General features: G+C 37.8%; 1 non-coding gene across 1 annotated transcript; it reads left to right on the forward strand.

The window, feature by feature from the left end:
* The first annotated feature begins 5,738 nt into the window (after positions 1 to 5,738).
* Positions 5,739 to 5,845, forward strand: LOC127089661 (small nucleolar RNA R71). The gene has a single exon (XR_007791224.1). It is a non-coding gene; the product is annotated as a small nucleolar RNA R71 (small nucleolar RNA).
* The last annotated feature ends 7,146 nt before the right edge of the window (positions 5,846 to 12,991 follow it).

The following is a 12,991-nucleotide window of genomic DNA, read 5'->3' on the forward strand; positions in this document are numbered from 1 at the left end:
ATGATTGGGGTGCGATTGTTCTTTGCAAGGTGAGTGAATCTCTCCATCATAAATGTCACAACATTGACATGTCGTCCTTGGTCGACACAGAGTAAGATGAAAAGTTCATCTCGTGACACTATGGTGTTGTTCGCTTTCTTTCCAAACAGGGTGTGGGCTAGTATTTTATGGAAGTGGCTGATAGTAGGGTTGTGTATCATTTGGGAGTGCATCTCATTTGGGTTAGGGTGGTAGTCTCCATTTAAACTACCCCAAAATTAATCTAGGTCGATATCATCGATTAATTCCTCCTGGCGGGTAGTGAAAACAAATGGGCCACTAGGAAATCCTAGGAGGTCAGCAAGGTCTCTACGGTTATAAGTGAAGTCCATACTAAACAGCCTAAAGGAAATCAACCCTTTGTTGATTCCGTAACCATGCTCGGGGTTGTAAACTAGGGAGCTAAGGAATTCTAGGGTGAGTTCACGGTAAGTGACAAACCTTCTCTTAATAGCAGCATTCTCCCATCCTAGCTGGTTAAACATAAACAAGATGTTATCTCGGATACCTAACCTATCCATGGTAGGTCCATCATAATATATGGATAAATCCATATCCTTCTGAGCTAAATAATCATAGCGCCTTCTCTGAACTCTGCCTCTGAAAACTGTATCTACTAGTTGCATGATGAAAGTTAGTGACTAACTAGTTATAAATTCGCCTGTTAATCAGTATCCAATGTTTCTAAGTTAGTAACTAGAAGCAACAAGTATTACTGCATAGAATTAGGGAAAGGAAGCAAAAATATAGATGAAAGTCAAAGAAGGAAAATACTTAAAAACAAAGATAACAAATTAAAGAAAAGGTGGGTTGTCTCCCACTAAGAACTTTGTTTAATGTCGTAAGTTCGACAGTAACGTTGCGATGTACTAGTTTTGGGGTTGAGCAGGTAGCTCTATAAGTCTTAGACTATTTGAATAGTATTTGTTGTCAATATTATGGTAATGTTTCAATCGTTGTCCGTTTACCATAAATGGTTCACTATTTCGACCTTTAATTTCTATTGCATCGCTTTTAAAGACTTTTGTGATTTCGAAAGGGCCTGACCACCTAGATTTAAATTTTCCCGGAAAAAGCTTAAGTCTCGAATTAAATAGTAGTACTATGTCGCCGATATTAAACTCTTTCCTAGATATACGTTTGTCGTGCCATTTTTTGGTTCGTTCTTTGTTTATCCTGGCATTCTCATAGGCGTCTAGTCGAAGTTCTTCCAATTCGTGAATGTCCAAAATTCGTTTCTCACTTGTAGAAGTATAATTTATATTTAGGGTCTTAATTGCCCAGTAAGCTTTGTGTTCTAATTCCACAGGGAGATGACATGATTACTGTAGACTAATTTAAAGGGTGTGGTCCCTATTGGGGTTTTGTAAGCTGTCTTGTAGGCCCACAGAGCTTTGTTTAGTTTAGATGACCAGTCTTTTCTGGATATTCCGACAGTCTTTTCTAGAAACTGCTTGATTTCTCTATTCGAGACCTCGACTTGCCCACTGGATTGTGGGTGATAAGATGTTGCCACACGGTGTCGGACTCCATACTTCAGAAGAAGTTTTCCAAAGATATTCAATATGAAATGGGAGCCACCGTCACTAATGACTAGTTTTGGCACACCGAATCTAGGGAAGATGATGTTCTTGAACAACTTAATCACTACTCGTGTGTCATTTGTTGGAGAAGCTACGGCCTCGATCCATTTTGAAACATAATTGACAATAACGAGTATGTACTTATTACCAAAAGAAGATGGGAATGGTCCCATGAAGTCAATCCCCCACACATAAAAGACTTCCACTTCTAAGATGCCTGTTTGTGGCATTTCATTGCATCTTGAAACGTTACCAGTGCGTTGGTACCGGTCGTAATTTATAACCGCATTATGGACATCTTTCCATAGAGTAGGCCCAAAGAGGCCCGATTGTAAGATCTTAGCGCAAGTTTTTGATGTGCTTGCGTGCCCACCATAGGGGGCAAAATGGCAATGATAGATTATGTCGTCTGTTTCATCCTCAGGAACACATCGACGGAAAATACCTTCGGTACCTCTTTTGAAAAGAAAAGGTTCATCCCAGTAGTATTGTTTTAGATCATGAAAGAATTTATTCTTTTGTTGGTAAGATAGGTCCGGTGGAAGTACTCCAACAACTAGGTAGTTGACAAAATCAGCATACCATGGCAGAGTTGCATTCGCATGAATTTCTTCCACGGATTCTTCTATTTCGGTATCATTTATTGTTAGTTCAGACATGTCGCTTTCCATTTCGGCTATAAGTCGTTCGTAAGGGAAATCATCATTGATTGGAATTTGTTCAGGTTTATTCCTTTCGATTCGTGATCAGTGGTCTGCTACTACGTTTTCAGTACCCTTCTTATCTTTTATCTCTAATTCAAATTCTTGTAAGAGTAGGATCCATCTTAAGAGTCTTGGTTTGGCATCCTTCTTACTTAGCAGATATCTAATAGCGGCTTGGTCAGTAATGATAATGATTTTCGCCCCTACTAAGTAGGAACAAAATTTGTCTAAGGCGAACACAACGGCTAAAAGTTCCTTTTCAGTGGTGGCATAGTTCATTTGGGCTGGATCTAGTGTTCTACTTGCATAGTAGATAGCATGAATTTTCTTATCCTTTCTTTGTCCTAGTACTGCGCCTACGGCGTAATCACTGGCATCACACATGATTTCGAAAGGTAATCTCTAGTCAGGTGGTGGCATGATAGGTGCGGTGATTAAAGATGTTTTTAATTGCTTAAACGTTGTTAAACATTTTTCATCAAAGATAAAATCAACGTCTTTCATTAATAAACCCGTAAGTGGCTTGGTAATTTTCGAGAAATCTTTGATAAGACATCGGTAGAAACTGGCGTGTCCTAAAAAGCTTCGTATTTCTCGTACAGTTTTCGGAGGTTGAAGATTCTCTATGATTTCGATCTTAGCTTTGTCTACTTCAATTCCTTTATTAGATACTACGTGTCCTAACAGGATTCCTTGTTGGACCATGAAATGGAATTTCTCCCAGTTCAAAACGAGGTTCACCTTTACTCATCTTTCAAGTACCTTTTCAAGGTTTGATAAACATCCTTCGAAGCTCTACCCACAAACAGAAAAGTCGTCCAAAAAGACTTCCATAATGTCGTCTATAAAATTAGCGAAGATTGACATCATGCATCTTTGGAATGTTGCGGGAGCGTTGCATAATCCAAATGGCATTCGTCGGTAAGCGAATGTACCATAAGGGCATGTGAAGTTTGTCTTCTCTTGGTCGTCAGGATGGATTGGAATTTGAAAGAATCCTGAATAACCATCTAGATAGCAGAAGTGGGAATGCTTAGCCAATCGTTCAAGCATTTGGTCAATGAAAGGCAGAGGAAAATGATCCTTCTGAGTGGCTTTGTTTAGTTTTCTATAATCAATGCACATTTTACTTTCGGTTACAACTCTTTGTGCTATAGATTTACCCTTCTCATTCTTAACAACTGTAACACCCCCTTTCTTGGGTACTACATGAACGAGGCTAACCCATTGACTATCGCAGATCGGGTATATAATTCCAGCATCTAGTGTCTTCTTTACTTCATCCTTGACTACAGTACTTAAGATTGGGTTGATCCTTCTCTGGTGTTCTCTAGAGGTTTTACAATCTTCCTCCAGTATAATGCGATGCATACAGATAGAAGGACTTATTCCTTTTAGGCCGACGATGTTGTAGCCTAACGCAGTTGGATATTTTCTTAAGACATCTAATAACTTTTCAGTTTCCATCTATCCCAAGTCAGCGTTGACTATTACTGGTCTTTTGAGTTCAGTGTCTAGGAATTCGTATCTTAGGTTCTTTGGTAGTGTTTTTAATTCCAAGTCTAGTTTCTTCGGGCATGGCATGTGGTTGGGTGTAAGTGCTAAGCATTCGCTTAGACTGTCATTTTGGTATGGTTCACGCCAATTATCATCTTCAAAGATTGGAGGGATTTGGATTTTCATTATATCGGAATATGTGGTTTCTTGCATCTCCATCTCTCTTACGCACTCGTCTATGACATCAAGTAGATAACATGTATCGCCTATAGTTGGCGCTTGTAAGAATTGTGTCAAGGTGAATTCAACCTTTTCTTATCCAACTTCGAATGTTAGCTTACCTCTTTTCACGTCTATTATGGCTCCTGTGGTGGCTAAGAATGGCCTTCCTAATATAATAGGTGTACTGGCATCTTCTTTGATGTCCATGATTATGAAGTCTGTAGGAATGTAGAATTGTCCTACACGTACTGGGACATTCTCTAGTATACCGACAGGATATTTGATTGAGCAGTCAGCTAATTGAACAAACATCTTGGTTGGTCTTAGTTCTCCCATGTTGAGCCTTTTCCAGATGGTTAAGGGCATTACACTAATGTTGGCTCCTAGGTCGCATAGAGCTTTGTCTATGACGAATTTTCCAATGACACAGGGTATGGAGAAACTACCTGGGTCTTTTAGTTTGGGAGGCATGTTATTTTGGATTATTGCGCTACACTCAGCAGTAAGTGTAATTGTTTCATTATCCTTGATCTTTTTCTTATTGGATAGGATCTCCTTAAGAAATTTGGCATATGAGGGAATTTGTGCGATGGCTTCTGTAAAGGGAATTGTAATGTTTAGTTGCTTCAGAAGTTCAACAAATTTCCTAAATTGCCCTGCAGTTTTAGAATTTACGAGTCTTTGAGGATACGGAATGGGTGGTTTATAAGGTGGTGGAGGCACATAAGGTTTTTCTTTCTCTTTGGCCTCTCGGGTATTATCTTCCTTCTCCTTCGGTTCACTTACCTCCTTAGTTGTGGTTTTGTCTGGTTTTTGGTACATGGCAGGATTTTGGAGTCTTGGATCTACGGGTCAGTCTATTTCTTTTCCACTCCTCAGTATAATGGCATTTGCATGTCCTTTTGGATTAGGTTGCGGCTGTCTTGGAAATGTGCCAGCGGGAGCACTAATATATGCTTGTTGTTGAGCCACTTGTGATATCTGAGTTTCAAGCATTTTATTGTGGATGGCTAAGGCGTCTACTTTGCTCGCTAGTTGTTTAAGTTGCTCGCTATTATGTATGTTTTGGTTCAAGAAGTCTTTGTTTGTATGAGCTTGGGTAGCTATGAAGCTTTCCATCATTAGTTCAAGGTTGGACTTCCTAGGCATGTTAGGAGCATTATTAGCTGGCTTTTGATATCCAGGCGGAACAACAGGTGCTTGGCCAGATGCATACAGGGCGTTGTTATTCTTATACAAAAAGTTAGGATGATTTTTCCAACCTGGGTTGTAGGTATTCGAATAAGGATTTCCTTGTGCGTAATTCACTTGATCGGTTGGGACTCCTACTAATATCTGAAATTCTGGTGCAGTGTGTCTAGGGGTTCCACATAACTCACAGTTTGGAGTCACGGCAGCCATGGTGGCTGCGGGTGGTATGGCCAAGTTGTCTAACTTTTGAACAAGGGCATCTACCTTAGCATGGACATTGTCAAGGCTACTGATTTCGTACATTCCACTTTTTGTTTGGGACTTTTCTACTAGAGTTCTTTCACCTCCCCATTGGCAATGGTTTTGGGCCATGTTTTCAATGAGTTGATAGGCTTCGTTGTATGGCTTGTCCATAAGTGCACCGCCTGAGGCAGCGTCTACTGTCAATCTTGTGTTATACAGAAGCCCATTGTAAAATGTGTGAATGATCACCCAGTCTTCGAGACCGTGATATGGACATATCCTCATCATGTCTTTGTATCTCTCTCACGCGTCGTAGAGAGATTCTACATCTTTTTATCGAAATCCTTTGATTTGAGCTCTCAGCATAGTAGTTTTGCTTGGCGGAAAATATCGAGATAAGAAAATGTTCTTCAGTTCTACCCATGTTGTAATTGAGTTGGATGGCAAGGATTACAACCAAGCCCAGGCTCTGACTCTTAGTGAGAAAGGAAAGAGGCGTAGTCTTCTCGCATCTTGAGATACACCATTCGCCTTCACAATGTCTGCGTACTGCACAAACTTGGTCAAATGTTCATTAGGGTCGTCCGTAGGATTTCCAGCAAATTTATGTTGTTGGAGGACTGATAATAATGAGGGTTTCAACTCGAAATCGTTTTGATTGATAGCAGGGGCAACAATGTTGCTGTGAGGTTCTTGTTGGGACGGGGTAGCGTAGAACTTAAGAGGACGATTCTGTGGATCTGCTGCAGCCATGGTTGGTTTTTCAATCGGTTCAACAGTAGGAAAGAAGATATCGGGAATATTATACCTTTGTTGGTACTCTAGAATTCAGCGTCTTAAATATAAGAAACGCTCTAATTCAGCGATTGACGATGCTAAGTTATCGCCTTGTGAGCGAGTACTTGGCATACAATCGGGGGAAATAAGGGAAAGGAGATTAGTTTTTACCTTAGTCTATACCGTGCAACAAAAGAATCGCACTATTTGACTAAATCAGGTCCCCGACAACAACGCAGAAAACTTGATACGTCTCGTGAGTGTATATAGAATATAGTCTATCGGGTACTTGACTGCAAGTGCACAGTCCAGTCGTTTTAGTTTTAAAAGATTTCGAACCCACAGGGACCGATGGTCAAACTAATGCAACCGACATTGCTATGTTTAGCTAAGGGAATGATTTTTAGAAGTTTGGTTGAAGAAAATTAAATCTAAGGGAAGTTGAGTTTTAAGAAAATATTAATAGAAGGATATCAGTATGCAACGCATTAATCGTCAGGGATTTGATAAGTCACAGGTGTATAATTTAAGTACCAAATATCTTTCAGTAGAAAATACTTATTTAAAAGGCTTTATCTCACACTCTCGTGATTGTTGATTCAGACTATACCTTTAAGTCAGAATGTACGCTCTCGCTGTCCCATTTGAAGTTAAAAATACTTTTTGAAAATAAATAAGTTCTAATTGCTTTTAAAGTGCTCTCGCTGTTTTTAAAATCAATGCCTAGTTTTTACTATTCAATTCGACCCTCATGCTCTCGCGATTGTTGGTTCTCATCTTGGTTAATTTCCCAATCTCGTGGCAAAGTCGGATTAAAAAGCTTCTCACTCTTGTGACAAATTTAATTAAATTTAAATTAAAAACCACAGCCAAAAAGATTGTTTGAGGAAAGAAGTTTTACACCGATTATTATTAAATCCCGTCTAATTAAATTGTTACATACCGATACCGGTAGTTTAGCCTGACATGTTAAACAATGCAAACACATACGAACATAAACAGATCAACAATAAAACAGACATGATTACAATAATAATAAAGAAATAACAATTGAATAAAAACCTGGAAATTGGATTAATAGAATACGCCGAATCTTGAAGTACTTGAGCGGTCCTCCACAGATCGGTAGGATTCTGCCTCTTCGAAATAATAGCTTAAACTAAATTAAATAAATCATAGTAGTTCCCCAGTGTAGGAAACTACTACTTTGGCTAAACGAAAGGTGGAAAGGAAAAGGGGAAAATCAAAGCTCTGAACGGTAAAAGAAAATTAATGTTGCTGAAGAGAAGTAAAAGACAAAGTAGAATTGCTGTAAAAAAAATGCAGAGAGAAAAAGGTCTTCAAGGCTAGCTTCCAAAAGAAAAATTAAGCGTCCCCAGTGTATCCAACTTCCGTCTTTTTATATCCCCCCATTAGGTCTTGGCAGTTGAGATAAACAAGGATGACTTGGTTGAGTGAGGAAATCACTGGCAAGTGGCTGACCAATGAGAATTTAGGCCTGTTGGGTCACTTCTGTTGACTGTTTCAAGGCGCTGATTTTGGCCGCGTGACGTTCGTGATGGACCAATGACGGTCGTCACAGGCTGGGCGTGTCGGTCTTGACATGATTTGTGACGGTCGTCACATCCACAATTTTTGTGTTCTTTGTTTTTCTGTTTTTCTGCTGCTTTCTCTTCTGTTTCTTCTTCTTTTCCTTCCTTTTCTATACTTTGCTCATTTAAGCATGGGGATTGAAATACATGCAAAAATAACTCGAACACTTGCGGAATAATCGGAATATAAATGAAAGTGTTACGATTTTTGAGTGTAAATCAAGGCAAATATACAATGTATTTTCGCGTTATCAGCAATCCAATAGACAAGAATATCATATAGAAACCCACTTTTCATTTGGACTTTAAAATCAAGCAATATAAATAAGCAAGTAAGATGAAGAGCAACACATCAAATAAAGATAGCCACATCCAAGCTAGCAACTCCATAGTCTTCTTCATAATCTTCCCCATGTATCAGATGACATACTCATTGATTGGCTCAGAATAAGGCATTAGACACAGGTTCAAAGTAACATTTGCATCAAGACCATGTAATAGATGAACTCAAAAGGGATCTCAATACTTGCATCAGATGAAAGTTCAATTCACTATGGCTTGGCTTCAGAAAAGTTGGCATTGGCCAAGTCCTTTTGCATAGGGAGTGTTGCCTAATTCTAAGTCCAAGTCTCAGATCAAATCCAACAGTCCACACAAACATTTTTAAGGGTTTTTGTTGTTATTATGTACATTAAGGTCCTAAGACCACAAACACAAACAAGGTACAAGACAAGTATATAAAATCACAATATATTAACAACATATGGATCAAGTGAGCAAAGTAAAAAATGACATTAAAATAAACAAGTTAAATGATATGTATAATGACAAATGATAAATGGCTTAAATTTAAAGTGCTTAAGGTAAATGACTTGAAATTAAAAGTTAGTCAAATGTTAGTTGATTAGGTGTTAGTACTATTTTTGCTTTTCAATTGTTTAAATCATTCTTTGGAGAATACTCAACCCTCTTTCACAAGCATGGATCCTTGAACCAAGATATCTTCCAAAGAAAGGAAAAAAGGCCAAGTTTCCACACAATACCATGAAAGGGGGCAGACTTACAATCTCACTTACTAGAATGCTATGCTTTTGGGTCAAAATTTAGCGCTATGTTAAGCAATCGTAATTGGACTTATATAGAAGTCACAACTATCTGAGGCCGGACAATAGAAATTTTAGTGTTAATGCATGTTAAAGATATGGTATAATGAACCATACTCCTAAAACATACCACACTTAAAAGAAAATGGCAAAAGGGTGGACCTAGTCTCATCCATACTTATATTGGTTTATCAACCAATTAACCTTAGGATATAGAGATATCATAGGTCAATGGAGTGAATGGGATATAAGGGGATTGAAGAGGGAGGGGAAATGAGACAAACACAAATTGGAGAAGGGAAGGATTTTATCAAATTAAAATCATTCATTCATTTTGGGAGATGGAATGTACATTCCATCAATTTCCTAAATCCAATGATTTTAATCCAACAAAGTCAAATCAACCTTGACCAAGGCCCAAACACAATAGTCAAACTTCACAAGTCAACAAAAATAGCTCAACACAACTTATTCATAATTAAACAATTAAAAATCAATTAAAATTGCATTAAATTAAATTATGTTTGATCAAAAACCTAAAACCTCTTCAAAACACCAAATAAATGGCCAAGAGATCTATCACAGGTCAAACAAGGTCAAAGGACCTTAGAGAAAAATTTCATTATTTTTGGAAATGCAAAAGTATTTTTAAACAATTAAAAATATGCACAAAAACAATTAAATCATGAAAAACTATTAATATTGATCCGAAAAATAATTTTAATTCAGAAAATGAAAGAGAAAAATATTTGAATTTTTTTGGTGAAAGTCCCATATTTTTTGGATCAGTATTAAAATTAATATGAATTAATAGAAATAAAGAAATTAAAATGAAAATAAAAAATTACAAAAATACGCGGAGTATCTGATCTCCCTCATTAATTAAGAAGGCATATCAAATGGTCTCTAGCGCGCGTTCCATGTGGTCTTGAGTCAACAACACTGTACAAGTGGTAATCAAAACCAACGCCTAAGATTAAAACAAAATGAATGGATCACGTTGTTCAGAGACACACCAACACATCATCGGAGCCAGAGCTTCGATCTTCTTCTTCGGTGGACCTCCCCAGACTGGTCCAGCTTCAACCATCACCAAAATGAAAAAGGAGGACATAAATTTAAAGAAAAAAAGCTCAGGAGCTCGAATCTGGCCTCCATTTTGTATAACTCCAAGTATATAGAAAAATACAGGGAGTTGAATTTTGAGGATCATGATCTGAGTTGCTTCGATTTGACCTCAAAGCAACTCAATCTTCTTGCTGACATTGGTAGGACTTCAGACAAACAAAAATCAACAAGAATAGTGGGGAGTTGAGTGAGAATCGAAGAGATGAAAAATTCTGAAAATCACCTTCACTGAGCTTCAGATTGACACGATCTTCCTCTCAATTATGCTTGGCCTTGCTTCAGATGCTTGATGGAATGGAAATGGATCAAGGAAAGGGATGGACTCTTGGAGTTTCAATCTCAAAAATAGTAGGAGACTCAAACTTGATTTTCAGAGAAAATCTTCAAGCTTATCCTTTAATGGTGAGGGGTTAGGGTTGTTGATTCAAAGCTTGCGCGCCAGGGTCCTCAATTCTGAACAAGAGAGCTTCTATTTATAGCCAAGGAGATTGATAATTGCACACTTCCATTTTTGGCCAAAGTTGAAAATCTCACTTGCATGCTTGCATGGGCGTGTGATAGGCCCATCAAATGATGCACTTATGTCCAAAATTGTGTGTAAGCAATGCTGAAATCATGTTGACAAGCCATGCACTGGTGTATGAAAAGTAGAACTTCAAATTATCCAAATGGTCCTTCAACTTTAAGCCATGCGCAAATCATTTATAGTTTGTCCAAATGAGATGATTTTAGACTTTTTGGAAAGGTTAGATCAAGAGGAACAACTTTTATGTTGAACACTTTTCCATTTGAAGCTTGGATCATGATCAATTTTGAGGTGGAAGTTTGGAAAATCAAACATATCAAACAAAATTTCTAAGTACCAAGCCATAGTTCACTTCGTCCACCTTGAATAACTTTTTCAATGGGTTTCAAATGAGAAACATTCCTTCATCAAAGTTATATCTATTTAAAATCCATTCAATATGGTCACAAATTAGACCTAATTTGGATTTGGCATGAAGGAGTTATGCATTTTAGAAGTTGAGGAAAATCACTTGTTGAATGGTATTGGCCCAAAATGACCTATAATGTTTCCTCTTGGAACATGCATTTGCAAGTTTAATTTTCACTTCCTCGAAACATAAAAGTTCAAGTATACATCTTGAATTTGATCATGGAATTTGAATGGCTTTCATCTTATAAAAATTGAGAAAGTTATGGTCTTGGGAAGTTGACATCCAAATTAGGGTTTAGACAAAATGACCTATAATCTTTCACCATAAAAAATGACTTTCCAAGAAAAATTAACTCTTGACCTAAACATGAAAGTTGTTTGGAATATCATTTAGAGTAACGTTTCTCTTGGAATAATTTTCATATGACAAAAATTGTAGGAGATAGGGTCTAGGGAACCCCAGTTTTGACTAGTTGAAATCCTCTGGTCAACCACCATGAACCAACTTGCTAGCTTGATATTATCTTGTCTTTTGGGACTCATGGAGGATCATATATGCATAAGATGATTTAATGTGAAGTATCCCTTGAAATTTTTTATCAATTGTTGAAGAAACTTATTGAAGAAGTCACATAAGATACCTAGATGAATTAGGGTTTCCAAGGCAAACCAACTCCAAACTCTTGATGATTTCTTGATCAAAATAACATGCGGAGATCATGGGGATTCATATATGACACTTAGAGCCAAAATAAACCAATTCTTGATTGAGCTCCTTGCAATGAGGGTCTCAAACCCTAAATATGAGCCTGATAGAGCATAGGTGAGCATGTACACTACCTACAAAAACAATAAACTATGCATTGACATATTTTTGGTATTTTGGTTAGTAAATAATGAAAAACAAAGTATGATACAATCAAAAGTGCTTGGTGATCTCTCCCAATGCAAACCCAATGAATGAGGGGTAAGGAGAATGCCAAGGTGTGATCCCAATGCCAATGCATATGATGAGATAGCATGAAGGATCTTAGGGTCAAAATTGGGGTCTTACAGCTGCCCCTATTTAAGGACATTCTAGCTGAGGAGATGAAGGTTAAAATCTTCGTATCGACTTAGTAGAATGGACTTAAATAATAACATATAGAAACTAATTTTGGTCCCTAAGAGACCTCATGGTGCATGTGATATGAATGTTAAAATAATCTCTGTGGGGAAAATGTTGTCACAGAGGAAAAGAATCCGGAGAGGCTGAAAGTCCGCGGGAGTATAATGTATTCCGTGAGGAAAGCTCACTGGGGAGACAGAGACTCTAGGGGATAAAAGGTTGTGCGTAGGCCAGACTACGACTTTAAAACTGCTAGGGGACTAGAGGGATTCCATGAAAATAAATCAATGGAAAGACTCAGTCGGGGAATAAAAGGAACATCTGCAGGGGAAACGGGTAGATCATATCAAAGCTGAAATACTCAAACCAAACAGGGAATGGAGATCTCACTAAGGAAATACGCACTCAGACTTAACTGGGGAAGAAATAATCTTTAACACAGGAGTGACATAATTATATTATCCACCACGGATTACTGGGTAAGGAGATAACAAAATCTGTCAGAGAAGACATCCGTTACCGGTTAGGGTAAACATATCAAGGATGAATCATTGAGGAAAGAACCAAATCAAATAGGATTTATAACTACCGGTTACTGGGAAGAAGACCACAAAGAAAGAGAATATCCATCACCGACTAAGGTGAACATATCAAGGATAGACTCAAAGAGAAGAATATCAGTCATCGATTAAGATGAACATATCAAGGATAGACTCACATGGGGACATTAGGAAGAATATCCATTACCAGTTAGGGTAAACATATCAAGGATAAACTGCCTGAAAAAGAAGGATATAAATTGTATCTATCAGCTATTGGATAGAATACCGGAGAGAGAATATTTGTCATCAGTTAAGATGAACATAT

The sequence above is a fragment of the Lathyrus oleraceus genome, chromosome 5 (assembly GCF_024323335.1).
Source record: "Lathyrus oleraceus cultivar Zhongwan6 chromosome 5, CAAS_Psat_ZW6_1.0, whole genome shotgun sequence".
Lineage (NCBI taxonomy): Eukaryota > Viridiplantae > Streptophyta > Magnoliopsida > Fabales > Fabaceae > Lathyrus > Lathyrus oleraceus.